This window comes from Cupressus sempervirens, chromosome 5 (assembly GCF_028749045.1).
Source record: "Cupressus sempervirens isolate cs-2001-9-10 chromosome 5, ASM2874904v1, whole genome shotgun sequence".
NCBI classification, from domain to species: Eukaryota; Viridiplantae; Streptophyta; class Pinopsida; order Cupressales; family Cupressaceae; genus Cupressus; species Cupressus sempervirens.
Window position 1 is genome coordinate 619,158,918 of NC_143122.1, and position 16,305 is coordinate 619,175,222.

Sequence of the window (16,305 nt, forward strand, 5' to 3'; positions counted from 1 at the left end):
TAGCACCAAAAGCATAATTTTATTGCATAATAACGGCAGCCCTTGTTACATTTTACAATGGGGTATTTATAAGAAATCGTCTCCTCAATTTGTGTTGAGAGTGAGAGATATCTCAATGCAATAAAATGCTTTTAAAAAATTAAAACAAACTAAATATATACAAACTGACCATCTAACTGGTGCTTAGAGGGACTCCATCCATATTTTATTCATTAATTGGATGCATGAGCCCTTTACATGTCAAAAAAAATGAAAGCATAAAAGAGAAAGTAGGAGGAAGCCATCAGTCGAAGTAGAAGTGCATGGAGACACCAAAAATAGAAGCTGGCCCTTCACTAGGCGTGTGTCGGAGTTAACTTGCCATCAGAATGTGCTCTCAATGCATGGAAAGTGATATTTTTGAAACTGGCAGTCAATTATCAGTGCACCTCTAAATTACGGAGCTACATGAAAATGCGGAGTTGCAGACCTGTGGACCTGCGGATCTACGGAGCTGCGGACCTGCGGAGCTCAATTTGCCAAAAAATCAAAGTTCTTAATTTTGAAAACAGTTTCTGAGTTTTGCTCAAATGAGGTTTTAGATCACTTTTTGTATATGCTCCATGCCCCTTTCTAATGATTTACACCCTCTTTATAGCCAATTACTTTCATAAAATTACACTCCCTCTGCTTCTTCAATCAAAAAATCTCAAGGCACCTGCATTGAATCTTGCCCCCAATAGTTGCATAAGATGAGGAACCTAATTTTCTTTATGTGTCAAACCTCCATATCTTTGACCTTTGTCTTCTCTCCACCTATCAAATCCTTCCCAGCGAGAAACCAAGTGATCCAAATTATCCAAGAAGATCAAATGTTTGCAACTTTTTCATATTTTTTCACAAATTTTCTAGGCATTTTTAAATGACCTTTTTGGAGGTCTTCTGCTCAAAATTTCAATTTGAAACTTTCATCGGTCCCTAATATTGGGCAATCAGAGGCTCACTATTTTAGGGATTGAAATTAGATCTTCAGTTCTTCTTTCCAATGGTGTAAGCGGTTATGAATTCCGAGGCTTGAGTCAAAAGTTATGATCTCGACAAGTTGAGAATGCCATGTTTACCTACAAAAGAAGCAAACATTAATCCGTAGAGTTAACAATGCATAGTAAAGACATACTAGCCATTCAAACAAAACAAGGGGTGAATTCTAAAATATGGCTAAGTCTGAAATCTTGAAGTCCTGAAATTTGGCTAAGTCTGAAATCTTGAAGCCCTAAAATTTGCCTAAGTCTGGATTTTTGAAGCCCTAAAATTTCTTAGAATCTTTACCTTATCTTTAGGAGGTTTGAAACCTATCTCAAAAGATTCGTCGCATATATTAAAATATATCTTAAGTATTATTCATCAACTTATACTTAAACGATATCTTTTAAACCCCTCTCACGACTATTCAAACAAAATTGAAGGTGAAAAAATAGCTTGACAAGCACACAAGGCCCTTGGTCATGCACGCATGCACCCATACGAAATGAATCAGAGCACGTGTGTGTGAGGCATGAACTTTTGGCAAAGCGCAAGCGTGCGAGTGCACATGTGCGCAGCGTGTGCATGTGAGGCACGATGGCGAGCGAGCGCACATGTGTGCAGTGCATGCAAGGAGTGACGATGCGCGAGCGCACATGCGCGACGCTCGGCATAGGCACAGGAGCGGTGCTGCGGCATGGGTGACGCTCGATGTGCATGACACTCAAGCGAGCATGGGCACATGGCGCGAGTGTCGCAACCACGGTGCGTGGCGCGAGCGCGCGTGGTGCTTGCTTTTTTATTTTATTTATTTATTTATTTTTTTGGTTTTTCAATTTTTCATTTTTTTTTTTAATTTTTTTTTTTGAAATTTTTTTGTGGATTTTTGGACTCAACTTTCAAACAAAAATTCTTCTCCTGACTCGAATTGTGAGTCCGAGAGTCAAAAAAAAAGGGGGTCCCCATTCCTAGTGAGGAATGGGGCGTGTGTTGTGGACACCACAACATGTACCATCTCTAATTGGAAGTACTCCAATTTAATGAAGTTTTAGCACCTATTTAATGTAAGATCATCAATCTCCTTCTCTCTTTCATCTCTTCTTCCCTTTTCTATCCCTTCTCTTAGGTGGAATTGAGGTCAAACCTAGTATATCCTCTTTAAAGCTACTATTTTCATGGTGTTAAGGTCAAGGTAGGACCTATTCCCCTACATCCTTCCTTTCATCCATATATCCACTTGGAATATAATCCTTGCATTGAAACCTAATAATTTGGACTTGATTTCTAGATCCAAAGACCCATTTTGGAGCCCCAAGACAACCCCAGTAGTTTGTGCACTTGATCATTAGGGGCATTGTCCATGCCTAATGGGATAATCAAAGGGTGTAGTACACCTCTAATGAAGCCCTATTTTGGCTCTCCTCTTTGAGTCCTATGATCTAGGATGTTCGAGTGCTAACTTTTGGTATAGTCTTCCTGTGGTGAGCTCTGTATAAACCCTTCCATTTGCTCCATTTTTTATATCACAACATCTTGATTTCAAGTGCTCAAGCATCTACAAGCTCTAGTTCTCAAGTATTCAAGTTTTCAAACTTCAAGCATTTATCCAAGTATTCCTCTATTGAATATCAAGGACTCAAGCATTCAAGAAATTGAAGGATCTTATCTTCAAGCTCTTCATCAATCCATTCAAGATTGTTTGTTACATCTTCTATGTCTAATAATATGTTAGAAACAATAGTCCGCCAAGATAACTGGTGAGGGGGCGGGGGGGTGAATTAGTTATCCAATAAAAAAAATATTTATCAACCTTAAATAGTCTGATCTATACAACCAAAGTAAACAACAACCATAACAAGATGCACATTGATAATTACACTAGATATGTTAACTAGGGAAATCCATGATCAAAGGGAAAACCCTAGTGGGAATGATGCCCACAAGATGATGCACTAATATAAATATTCCTTGTTAGAGGATGGACCTTGTTAGGAGTCTATTACAACATTTAGTACATATGAGTCCCTGTTACGAGACCTTGAATCCCTATTAGGAGATTCCAACCCTATTAGGAGCTATGCTAAGCTTCTTAGGAGTTGTAGTGCAATGGATGCAAGAAGAGCTCATTGAGCAAACATGCAATTTCAATTACAATAAGAGCTCACTACCTAAACAAGTAATTTACTATTAAGTTCCTCTTTCCTCTGTCTTGTCAACTAGACCAATCACTGTCAGACCTTGTAGACTAGGTCACAAACCTCATATCCAAGTATCCAACTTTGGATCACATAATAAAACCTTGGCAACAAAGTTTCCTTCAACTTTTCTCAACTTCACATTCCGCTATTTGTGCTAATTATAATCACTTCACTTCACTTCCATCATGATAAAGGGAAATGTCCTTCCTTTATATTGAATCCATAAAATGATTCGATGAGTTGGCTATTACACCTTCTCAATTAATTATTATAGGACCACATTAAGAACACATTAAACTTAGTGATAAGATTAATCTTTTACCTTGCAACTTGAATAAATTTCTGTACAAGTAATATTATGATGAGCGAACTTAGCCACATCATCATCAACATGTCTTCTTCACATTTTTAACTTTGGCTTCTTAGAATAACAAATTTTCTAAGAGATATATCAAGTTTACCAGAACATGCCTTTGTAAACTCTATCTTAGTATAGTCTTCACTGCAACTTGCATAAGTTCTTCCAGACTTACTATCTTATTCTTTTGAGATCAGCTACATATAATAGACACTTAGTAGTATCTCTCTCTAACTTCGCTATTGAAAGTTCTTAATTATCTATCCATACCAACTTGATCTTTTCATTGTTCTTCTGTCAAATAACATAGAAAGCTACTATGTTGACATAAATGACAAACATAGTCATGAATGTAATATATCATCATGATAATGATTTGATCATGTTTCTACAATACTCCCCCATAGGAATATCATCAACATTCATGCTTCTAACAATCTTCCCCTTTGACATTGATGAAAAAAACATCTAGTTCCAAAAATATCAATTGCAAAAGATTGTTGAACTTTCTTTTCAAATCCTCTTCATCGATCAATCTCCCCCATTGATATACCTCAATGTGCTTTACATCAAACTATTTTTCCATTTTGTACTTCTCAAACTTCTCCAACCTATTTTTCAAAACCATTTTTCCATGTTGTACTTCTCCAACCTGTTTACTTTTTCAACCTATTTTTCATGCTAAACTTCTCCCCCATTGACATCAACGTCAAAGGTTTCAACAACCAACAATCTATGCAACAACTATTTCTGACTAGTTTAAGTGTCCAAAGACACTATTCAAACAACTTCCAACAAGAGTTGTAGATGAATTTTTCCATCATAGATACTCCCCCATACATGAAGCATCAACATTCAGTCTAGACAAACAATAGTGCTTTGTTACACTAGACTGATGCACTCTTGCATCATCTACTCTAATGTAGGAAGGGGCATAACCCCTAACGTACCTTGCAAATACTCAAAAGTCTCTTTGGAAAGAAGCTGAGTGATGATATTTGCAATCTGCTCTTTAGTGCTCACATACTCCAATCTAATTTCCTTTTCTATGACTTTCTCTCTCAACATGTGATACTTGATAAATATGTGCTTAGTCTTAGAATGCAACATTGGATTCTTAGACATATTTACTATGCTTGTGTTGTCACAATGTATGACAATAGGTTCACTAAATTCTATCCTTATATCCTTTAGCATCTACTTTATCCAAAAAACTTGATTATAATTATTTTTTGTTGCAACATATTTTGCTTCTACTATACTTTGTGAGGTACAATCCTACTTCTTGCTTAGCTAAGAAACCAATCTTCCTCTAAGAAAGAAGGTTCCACCATTGGTGCTCTTTCTGTCATCCGTATTGCCTACCCAATCAACATTAGTATAAGCATTTAGAGTGAAATCATTAGATCTATCATACCACAATCTGAACTTTGGTGTTCCTTTTAGGTATCTAAATATCCTTTTGACTGCTGCATAATGTGCTTTTATGGGATCAACTTGGGATCTTGTAACAATTCCAACTATATTTTCTATATTTGGCCTTGTGTGAGTTAGATATTACAATCCTTTGATCATAGATCTATACTTCTTCTACTCAATAGTAGGTGTCTCATCCTTTGTAGATAACTTGTGTGTAGTTACCGTAGGTGTTCCAATGGGTTTACATGTTTCCAAGCCAAACCTTTTCAATAAATATTTCAAATACTTAGTTTGAGAAATAAAGATTCCTTCTTTATCTTGCACAATTTGTAATCCTAGAAAATATTTCATCTCTCCTATCATGCTCATTCCAAATTCCTTCTTCATTTCTTCTACAAACTTGTCACTTTCATCGTCATTTCCTCCAAATATGAAATCATTAATAAATATTCCCAAAATCATCAATCCATCATTAATTTCTTTCTAATAGAGATTACTATCTACCATACCTTTTCTATATCCAAACTTTGTCAAATGTTTGTCCAACCTTGCATACTAGGTTTTGGGTGCTTGCTTTAATCTATATAATTATTTCTTTAGTCTGTATACTATGTCCTTGACATCTGTTAAAGGAAAACCTTTAGGCTACTCTATGTTCACCTCTTCTTCAAGTTCTCCATTAAGAAATGATGACTTGACATCCATCTAATACACTTTAAGTTTCTTATATGCTGCATGTGCTAAGAATAACCTTACTGCTTCTATTCTTTCCACATGAGCATAGGTCTCATTATAGTCTATTCCTTCTTGCTATGAGTAACCTTTACATACCAATCTTTCTTTGTTCCTTACAACTTCACCTTGTTCATTCATTTTGTTTCTAAATACTCATTTAGTTCCTATTACATTCTTGTCTATTGGTTTGGGGACCAATTCCCATCTCTCATTCTTTACTATCTGATCCAATTCCTCTTTCATAGATTGCTTCCAATGGTCATCTTTACATGCTTCATTTGCATTCTTAGGTTCAACTTGAGATATCAAACATAGTTCTTCATTGATTCTACTTCTTGTTAGCACACCTTTATCTCTGCTTCCGATGATTTGGTCAAATGGATAAGTCTTTGTCACATTCTTACCCAAAGTAGGAGTTGACATCTCAACTCTTGGTTTTGTTAAAGGTTGTTAGCTTTTTTCTTGCATTAGCTCTCCTTCATTCTACAAATAAATTTTAGTCTCAAGAGATACTTCATAATTCCTTGGTTTAGTAACAACATTCTCATCATCTAAATTGTAATAAACTATTCTTTCTTCTATGCTAAATTTCTCATCAACTCTCACATTTACACTTTTCATAATAGTCTTTGTTCTCAAATTATAACATTTATAAGCCTTGCCTTTCAATGAATAACAAAGAAACATACCTTCATCACTTCTAGCATCAAACTTACCAATATCATCATCTCTATTGATATAAAACTTATTGCCAAATATTTTGAAATACTTAATTATAGGTGAGTGACCAAACCATATTTCAGAAGGGGCCTTATTTGTGTCTTTCTTGACTTACACTCTATTCATAATGTAGCCTATTGTAGTCATAGCTTCTCTCCAAAACATCTTGGATACATCATTCTTAGCTAACATAGCTCTTACTACTTTTGTTACTAACCTATTTCTTCTCTCTACTATACCATTTTGTTTAGGAGTTCTTCAGGTTGATAACTATCTTTTGATTCCATTGGCTTAACAAAAGATGTTAAACTCATTTGAAGTAAATTCTCCTCCTTTATCTAATCTTAAACATTTAATCTTCATTCCTGATTCATTCTCAACTCTATTCTTGAATTATTGGTGTAAATACATATTTACTATTTACACTTACTTAAGTTTACTTAGGTTAATGCATTATTTTATTACATTACATTATTTTATTATTTATTTTGTGAGACACTTAGGAGTTTGTGTACCTTTTTGAGTTATCATGTTGAAAATATAGAAGTACACAACTCTAATTCAACACATGGTGTCTGCAACACTGGAGTTTGCATCATTCATTAAGTTGTCATGTAGACAACACAATTATTTGCACTCCTTTTTTACCACATGTTATCTATAATATTGATTTGTGTGCTACACCATTATAGGCTTATCCTTTCATCATTGCACTTACTTCCATGCTTAATGGAGGATAACCCATATCTAGTGGACATGTGCCTAGTTGTATGACTTATCATGTAGCCGATTCCTACGTATTCTAGATGCATCTTAGAGGCCTTTATATATAAGAACTCCTAGTGTACTTTCATTCATATTGAATCGAATACATTGATATTCTGATCATACTCTTTCTAGTCTACAATTATGCTTGTATTTGAGTTCTTAGTTCTTGGGTAAATTTTTCCCTAAAGAAAATTCTTACATGGTATTAGAGCTCGAAGATTTTCTCTTCACATAGCCATTCGAAACCATAGTTTCTTCAACACCTCAACCTAAATCTAGAGTATCATAGAAATTGAGAGCATCTAGAGCTAGAATAGACCTCACCATTGCATCCAGTACATCAATTCAGTGCAAATCAGCTATAAATTTGGCTACCCTAGGCCAAAGTTAATCGTGAGGCAATTTTTTTTTGCAAATTGACCCAGAGGCCCTAATTTGCAACTCGGGTATGGTCATTTTTGTAGATCTAATTAGTTGTTTTTTAGATCTATAATTTATTATTTATCTACAATTTTTAGATAGGGTCTTCAATTTTTTTTTAGCTAGCTAGCCCTGGAGAGAAATTTTTTCTATAGGTCTTGCATATTCACATCCTAACCGTGTATGGTCATACAAAATATTCCCTAGCATCTGGAATATTCCTTCTCTTTAAGGCAACATCTATTCGATGGACAATATTTCCAGTTTTTCTAGCAATTGAGTTCCACTGGTAACATATCTTACAAATCCAACAATCAACAACCAAATTTGGCAAAGGCTCCCTCCACCAGTGAGCTCACTTTGATATTGTATGCATGGCCTTTATTTTTTTAAAGTGTTTAGTATGTGTTGTAGGGTGAATGTAGGAGAAAACCCACACCACCCCACTGCATTTTCACTAACTGATGACCGCAGAATACCTTCCCAATGAGTTGTTTGATTCATTGGCAATGTTCAAAAATTAGGCGATCGCCAAATGTATTCTAGTAACTGCAAACTTAAATCCAACATAGCAATAGTAGATTCCAACACACCATCTACCAGTCCCTTCGAGACACGTGTTTGTAGTGGGACCCCTCTTACATCTGCCATGCAGATCCTCTCCTTTACTGCCACAAAGCCACTTGGATGTCGCAAGACCTACCACGTGGCACACTAAATCTCAAACACATAGACAATACAACTATCTACCAGACAGGTACCCTTGGACAAGACACGCTGTCACACATTATCTTGACATGTCACCGTATGATAGCCCACTCAATGCCGACTCATAAAAATTTGTACATCCATACAACCACATCAGCATACAACCTTGCCACATCACTAGGGAGGCTTTTTTTTCTAACATCAGCCAAACACGAGATTAAATTTGATGGCCATCTGATTGTTATTTCTAAGCCTTTTACGATTGCTGTGATGATTGTTTGACCATCAAATTTAAGCATGCATTTTTCCTTCTAGACTCCTCTTTAGATGTGTTTTTAATTTGGCAACTCGACTTTGAGAGCCCATAACTCAATCATCCAGACTCAATATTAGGTGCAATTCTTTTTGAAATTGTGTAGAATTTCTTAAGCTTTTCAGTGGTGGTGTTTTTTTCTAGTTTTGGTGCAACGATTTTTTAGAATTTGTGTTTTTTGGTAATTGTACTTTCTCAATCCTACTTTTTGCAACTTTAAACACTCTCTATGAGATCATCTGGATAGTTTTTTATGTTTTATTTTTTTGAAAGTGCATTATTTTTCATCTACTTTCCAAATTTAAAGCCATATTCTAGGGTTGTATGGAAAAAAATCTTACTTTTAGAATTAGGACTTTTTCTACATTATAATGCTTTGATTACTTTTCAGAATTGTTGTACATTTTAGCTACAATGCTTAGCATTATATTTGGGCCTCAAAAGGTATTAAAAAGCAAAATCAGAAGTCCACTTTGTTCATTTTGACAAGTTGCCTATTGTACATGCACTACATATAAAGTGCCAAAAGCATCTTTTGTTGGGGGGTCTTTTAATTGAGTGAAAAGGGGAGGTGTGTATTGTGTTCTTGTGTGTCTTTGTGTGCTCTTTTCATTTTCTACATCATGGGTTCACCTAAATGTCCACTTATAACTTCATGTAATTATTCCACATGGAAAGATATTGCATAGAGTAATTTAATGGAAAAAGCTTACAGTCTTTATGTTGATGGAAGAATTCCCAAACCCACTGATGCTACAACACTCATTGATTGGCAAAAACAAGACCAATAGGCTTTAGGAATTATCAGGAATTGTGTACATAGAGATCTCTTCTTCCACATATCTAGTTTCAAGGAATCCATACCTGCATGGGACAAACTTGAAGCATTGTATGGTAAGGTGGATGAAGAAAATTGATTTCAAATTGAGGATGATCTACTTCTCTTGGATCCAAAGAACTTTGACACAATTTAAGATTACATCAACAAAGCCAATGAGTATAGGGCACTACTTAAAAATTGTAGAAATCCCATAAAGGATGGCAAGTTGATTCATCACATCTTGAAGAGGCTACCTTTAGAGTATGCTTCATTTGTTTTGAGTTATAATACTCACAAGTTGACCATGGGAAGTATTTACCAAAAGCCTACATTTGATGCATTTGCAGAGATGTTGATTGTTGAACAATCTCACTTGATAGATTTGAGACTTCTCACAACATCAAAGACCAAAGCATTGGTGGCTAGTGATGAACACCAATCAAGTCAAGGAGGGAAAAGTTCTAGCAACAATAAGAATAAGTAGTGGAAGTAGAAATCACAATCTGAGACACAACAATCCTCCTCATAGCAAGACAATTCTTCTTCCAAAAAGAAGGGAAGTAATGAGAAGAAGGACAAAATTTTTTGTGCATATTGCAAAAAGTCAAATCATGATGAGCATCATTACAAGACTAAAAGAATAGATGAGTTGGAAAACCTACTCAAGAAGAACAAAATTCAAGTGCTAGGTACTTCCAAGGATTCAACTCCAACCTCTTCAAAGGGAAAAGGGCAAGAACTTATGGCAAACATGAGTTCTTCTTTAGAATGGATACTTGACTTAGGTGCCTCCTATCATATGGGTTCTTCAAAGGAAGACTTTTCTTCATTGAACTAGTTAAAGGTACTACACATCTTCATGGGAGATGATACATAAATGGAAGTTGAAGGGAAAGGACATGTGGAAATGGTCAATGAGTAATTCAAAGATGTTCTCTACATTCCAAACCTTAGCTCCAATCTCCTCTTAGTTTACCAAATCACTCACCTTGGAGATGGTCACAAAGTTGAGTTCCTTCTAGATTTAGTAATGGTGCAAAGTCTAAGAGATGATTCATTGGTTTCAATGGGGAAAGTCAATCATGAAAAGAGACTTTATTCCTTCTCCCACTTTGTGCCTAAGTCTCCTTCTCAAGCCCTTTTGAATCACTTTAATTCACAAACAAACTTATGGCATGAATGATTTGGTCATGTTGACTTCTGCTACCTTCAACAACTTTTATTAAAACACATGGTCAAAGGTCCACCTAACATCAAAATTTCTAAGGGAGAGTGTTCATCATGTTTAGTGGATATGCATCTTGAGGAGAAGTATGATAAAGGGAAGTTTTCTAGATTACCAGTGGTTCTCCAATTGGTTCACATGGTATTAGTAGGACATTTTGTAGTCACTTCAGTCAGCCAAGGTTGCTACATCCTTACTTTTGTTGATGAATTTTCATGCTTCACATGGGTCTACTTCCTTCATCACAAGAAAAAAGTGCTTGATAAGATTCAAGCCTTTAAGACTCATGTTGAACACAAATCAAGGAAAGCCATCAAGGTTCTAAGGATGGGAAATGAAATAAAATGTGGATAAAATACTTAAAGACTTTTGCAAACTTGAGGGTATTGATCTTCAGAATCCACCAACATTCAGTCCACACAAGATAGATGTTACAAATATGATGATTAGAACTCTTAAGTCCATGGAAAGTTGCATGATAAAAGCCAAGTCTCTTGATCAAACACTTGAAGTTGAAGCCATTAGTATTGCTACTCACATACTTAACAAGTCTCCTCATAATGCCCTAGATGGGAAGACTCCTTTTGAGGCATGGTGTGGTAGAAAACTAGTTGCAAGTCACTTCAGAGTCTTTGGTTGTCGAACATGGGCAAACCTATCTTCCAGGGGATGCAAGGTACCAACACCTAAGCCTTGTACTTTCATAGGATATGAAGACAATGTGAAGGCTTATAGACTTATGGATCTAGAGACTCATGAGATTTTTGTGGAGAAGGATGTTCACTTTAAGGAAAGTTCACCCAGCTTATCCTCTACTCCTCTCTATACTTCATACACTGTGGAAATTGATAGTGATAGGAGTGATAGTGCTTCAATAGATTCAAAAATGTGGGGTTCTATCACAGTTGCAATGAAAGGTTATGACATCAATGTAGTCCACATGCTTATATTTCCACAGTGAAAGGTCCAACACAGAAGGGTACACGTTATCTTCTAGCTCCAACTTTAGTTGATGATTACATGGCAGACATTGTAGGTTTGTTCATGGAGTCACACACAATAGATTTGGGAGACAACCTTGATGATTTACATCTTCTCTTTGATGAAGATGATCTATCTACAATTGTTGTGAGGGCTCACTTTGACCCTCATGTCCATTCTCTACATAATTAATCTTTATAGGTTGGCGTGATTGTGGATCCTTATAAACACAAGTTGTTAGAGGTCTCTTTATTAGTTGAGGATATATATGGTTCATTGGGATAAGTTCAATAGACATCCTTGCCAAAGTTGCATTCATTCTTTTCAACACTATTGGAAGGGGTGAACATCAACATCAACACAGGGATACTTGAACAGGTTTCAAGACCATCATACATGTTTAGGATTGTACCTTTTCCTTTGTTTCTTCCAAAGGGGAGGAACATCATTCGACACTCTTGGACTAGCTTCTTCCTTGGAGCAGTAATTAATGTTCAACATTCTTCATTAGGGGGAGGGGGGGGACTACCTTGTCTCTCTTCCTCTTCTTTCTTATGGGGGGGACATTTTCCTCTTATGAGGTCTTTTTCTTCTCATTCTTCACTATTGTATATACTTGATGTATGTTGTAATGGGGGGGTCTTGATTACTCCATCCATCCATGCATCCTTTTTCATCTCTCTTTTTGGGAGAGGGTTTTTTCCATAAGGTTTTCCCTCTTTGTCCACTTTATGAGAGATTGCATTTTCATTATGTACATGGGTATCGAACATGGCCTAGTAGTTGGGACTCATTATGCATTTCATTCTCATTTTAGTAAGCTTATGAGCATTCCCCTAAGTTGCACTTAAGGGTGGGTGTTGGTGTAAATACATATTTACTATTTAAACTTACTTAAGTTTACTTAGGTTAATGCATTATTTTATTATTTATTTTGTGAGACATTTAGGAGTTTGTGTACCTTTTTGAGTTGTCATGTTAACAATATAGAAGTATGCATTTCTAATTCAACACATGGTGTTTACAACACTAGAGTTTGCATTATTCACTAAGTTTTCATGTAGAAAACATAGTTATTCACACTCCCTTTTTAGTACATGTTGTCTACAACACTAATTTGCATACTACACCATTGTAGGCAAATACTCCCCCATAGGAATATCATCAAGAAAATGATACTCCCCCATAGGAATATCATCAACATTCATGCTTCCAACATAATATTCATCTTATTTGTCCAAGTCCATTGGTGAAGTAAGAACATTGCATTCGATTGAAGAGATCTATCTTTTGTCAGGTGAATACTTACATTTACTCTAGATTCACACTATTTCATTTATTAGAATTCAAGGTCAATTCCTAAATTGGTGTTTGACCAAGGAAACCCCCGCCCCACATCAATACTAAAAATCCTTTTTGATTGCAGGTTGTAGACATCAAACCAAGGAATAGGTTGTAGATCATAGTACCCTTTTCAACTTTCTTTGAAACTACAAAATTAGAATCAACATAGCCCTGAAGATCTAGTTCACCCCTAATAGTTTTTCAAAATAATTTTGGGTTTCATTTGCTACATAGTCTCAAGCCCAAATCTAACAATTTCTACCCATTTTGATCATAATATCAAGCACAAAAAAGATATCAAGGTATGTTCCTTTTCCACCTTTGTCTTTTCAGTATATCTACATATATCTATCTTTTATTATACATAGATACATTCAATTTTTTTAAGGAATTTGATATTTTTCCTTTATTCTTCCTAGATTTAGTTTACATTAGTGTTCCTTGTCATTTATTTAGAATTGATCCCACTAGGCCTAGTTCTCTAGAATTGAGATTGAAAGAATTATTTTCCTTATCTTGTCTCCTTCTATATTCCATACTTGCATATGTGTGTAGGTTATGTGATGAACTTAGGTTTTGCATCCTTGATTCACATTTCCTCCACTATATTTATTGGTGAAACTGAGTTACAACATTTCCACTTCTATTTTGGTGTAATATTTTCCTTCAAACTTGCCCCTTTATCTTTCAATCTATGTTTTATGTTCTGTATCTTTCGTTACATTATATTGTTTTCAAGTGTTAGATAATTGCAAGGGTGGAGGGACAATTAGTTATGTCCAGTTATCCTATAGGCCTTTCAAACACTTTACTACCAATACAACTTCATAAACTTCATTAACAATAACTCGATGATCTCATTCAACTTCATAAATCTATCTTGTAATTAGTATACTTCAAACTATTATATCATTATTTCTATTATTACTAAGTATAAAAAATATAACTTAGGTTCAACCTTACTAATACTGAGCTGTAGTATCAAGTAAATACCATGAAAATCAATTTGTGACCTATTAGTTCTATTTTGAGTTTCCATTTTTCTTGATTTTTCTAGGCTTCCCCTAAACATGCTTAGTTTAGTTATTGAAGCTCCCTTCCTTGATTTCATGTTTCCTTGGTCACCATAAAACATTGTGCGAGGTCACCCATGCTATCTGTTGCATCTTTTATACTCTTAACCTCTTTGAACCCCTTTGAACCTTGGTTCAAAGTAGTTCAAAGAAGTTCAATGAAAGGGATTTATACTAACCATTTTCCTATAGGTGATGTGCACCAAGGATTACAAAAGTGTTCTTTTGAACTACTCCAAACCCCTTTGAATCTTGGTTTGAAGTAGTTTGAAGTGGTTCTATAACTAAAGTCTTTGAGCGAAAAGTGGTTATGATTTTCTCAAGGTTCCTGGTTCCCAAGGCATTAACTGATATGTTAGGAGGTAATAATTTGAAGTGCACCTTAATTTCAAGCATGAGAAGAGTCATCATCATGACTTGGAATGGGAAATCTTTCACCTGAGAAGTAAATTGTTTGTCAGATGAAGGTAATCATTATAAGGATAGTCATAAAGGGAAGTTATTTAATAAGAGGTCTTGTTAGGAGATTTTAAATGTGTGAATCTGAATGCAACAAATTTTTTATGAATGTCTCATTATGAGGTTGTACTTTTGCCTGTATGTTCTATTTTTCCTTTAAAATAACATATGTTTCCTCTTTTGTTTATTATGTGAAAGAATGATTTGAAGGAGAAGCAATAGAGAGACAAGGAAAAGGGTCCAATTTTTCTTAGTGAGCTATAGGTGAGAACATAGAAAATCCCTCTCTTTGTGTTATCATCTATGTTCATTTCAAAGAAAAGATTAGTTTTGGGCTTTACTTTCTTTATTTGAGATGAAGTCTATACTACATTTCTTCAGGAATGTTTTAAGTCTAGAACATAAAAGACCCATCTTTAGTGATACTAATTTGGAGGGTGTTAAAGTAGAAAAATTGCAAACCAATTTCCTTGAGCAGGCCAATGAAATGAATGGTTGTATGGAAATCTTAACTAGTGGTCTAATTGAAGACGCAGCCTTTCCCCTTGCCTCATTGAGCCTTGAATTACTTCAACTTTCTATTGATAACTATTATGTGAGAAGTAAAAGCATCTTGGACAAGGATGGGGAGCCTATGCTATCTATCTCTAGGAAAACCATTGCTTTAGTTTTATGCCTACCTAAATGCAACTTTGTTGCATTTTCTACTACCCAGTCCCTAGTTGAGTATCAGGAAAGCCTGAGTAAATATCGTAACATCCTAGCTAGGAAGTGGACAAAAGCCAATTATGGTGCTGGTTCAAAGCTACCCAAGATAGTCACTAAATACCACACAAAGCCCCATATTCACGATCTTATCATTCTATACATCAGGTTAAGGGTTCAACTAATGTTTTCCTTTTTGACGAATGTATGTTTTGTTATGTGGAGATCATTTTAAAAGGACAATAGTGGATGGATTGGGTTGAATTAATTGCTAGTTCATTAAGGAGCTAGCTCAAACATGTTAAGGAATCTAAAGAAAATTTCTACATGGCCTCTTATCTCACATATTGCATTGCATGTGTCAATAACATCACTTCCCTTGCACATGAAACTTGGAGTGAAGAAATAACTGTCTATCAGTACTACCCTTTACTCCAAAGGGAGAGGGTGTTAGAAGATTTTAGGAAAGTGCATGATGTGTTAATAGAAAGTGTGCATTTGAGTTTGAAAAAGGCGCCCAAGCCAAGGTTATCCCTAAAAGCCCAAAAATTGATTCAAAACTATGGAAGCTATTTCATCCAGTTTCCTAAGTTCACTTATTTAAGAGTAGGTGGGTTTGAGGACAAACCAATGAAGCTGCCTTGTTATGCACTTGATTTTTTTGACTTGGCCAAAGTTTGTAGATAATTATTTTTAATAATTAAAGATAATCTACCACAAGAGAATTGGGAATCAATTTTCCCTATTAAACATGGCTCTTTAGCCTATAACAACATGATTAATGCCTCAATCATAGGGAGTAATTTGCTTGGTTTTAGTTTTGGATCCTATCAAGGAAGAAGGGATTTTGATGGAAAAATATTTGCAACCCAAGTTCTTGGTTTAAAAGGTCTGTTGTCTACAATCACACATTTGGAAGACTTGTGGCAAGATTGCAAAAATGAAGAAGTGTTGAAGAGAGATCATTCAAGGTTAACACTTCAACAAATTGGTTCCCTCAAGCTGAAATTTCAATTAGAATGAGTGGTTGAAGATGGTTTAGACATTGTTGAACCAA

General features: G+C 35.4%; 1 pseudogene; it reads right to left on the reverse strand.

Moving 5' to 3' along the window:
* Positions 1-435: 435 nt before the first annotated feature.
* Positions 436-16,305, reverse strand: part of LOC149557416 (nicotinamidase 1-like) — a 95,703-nt pseudogene continuing 79,833 nt past the window's right edge.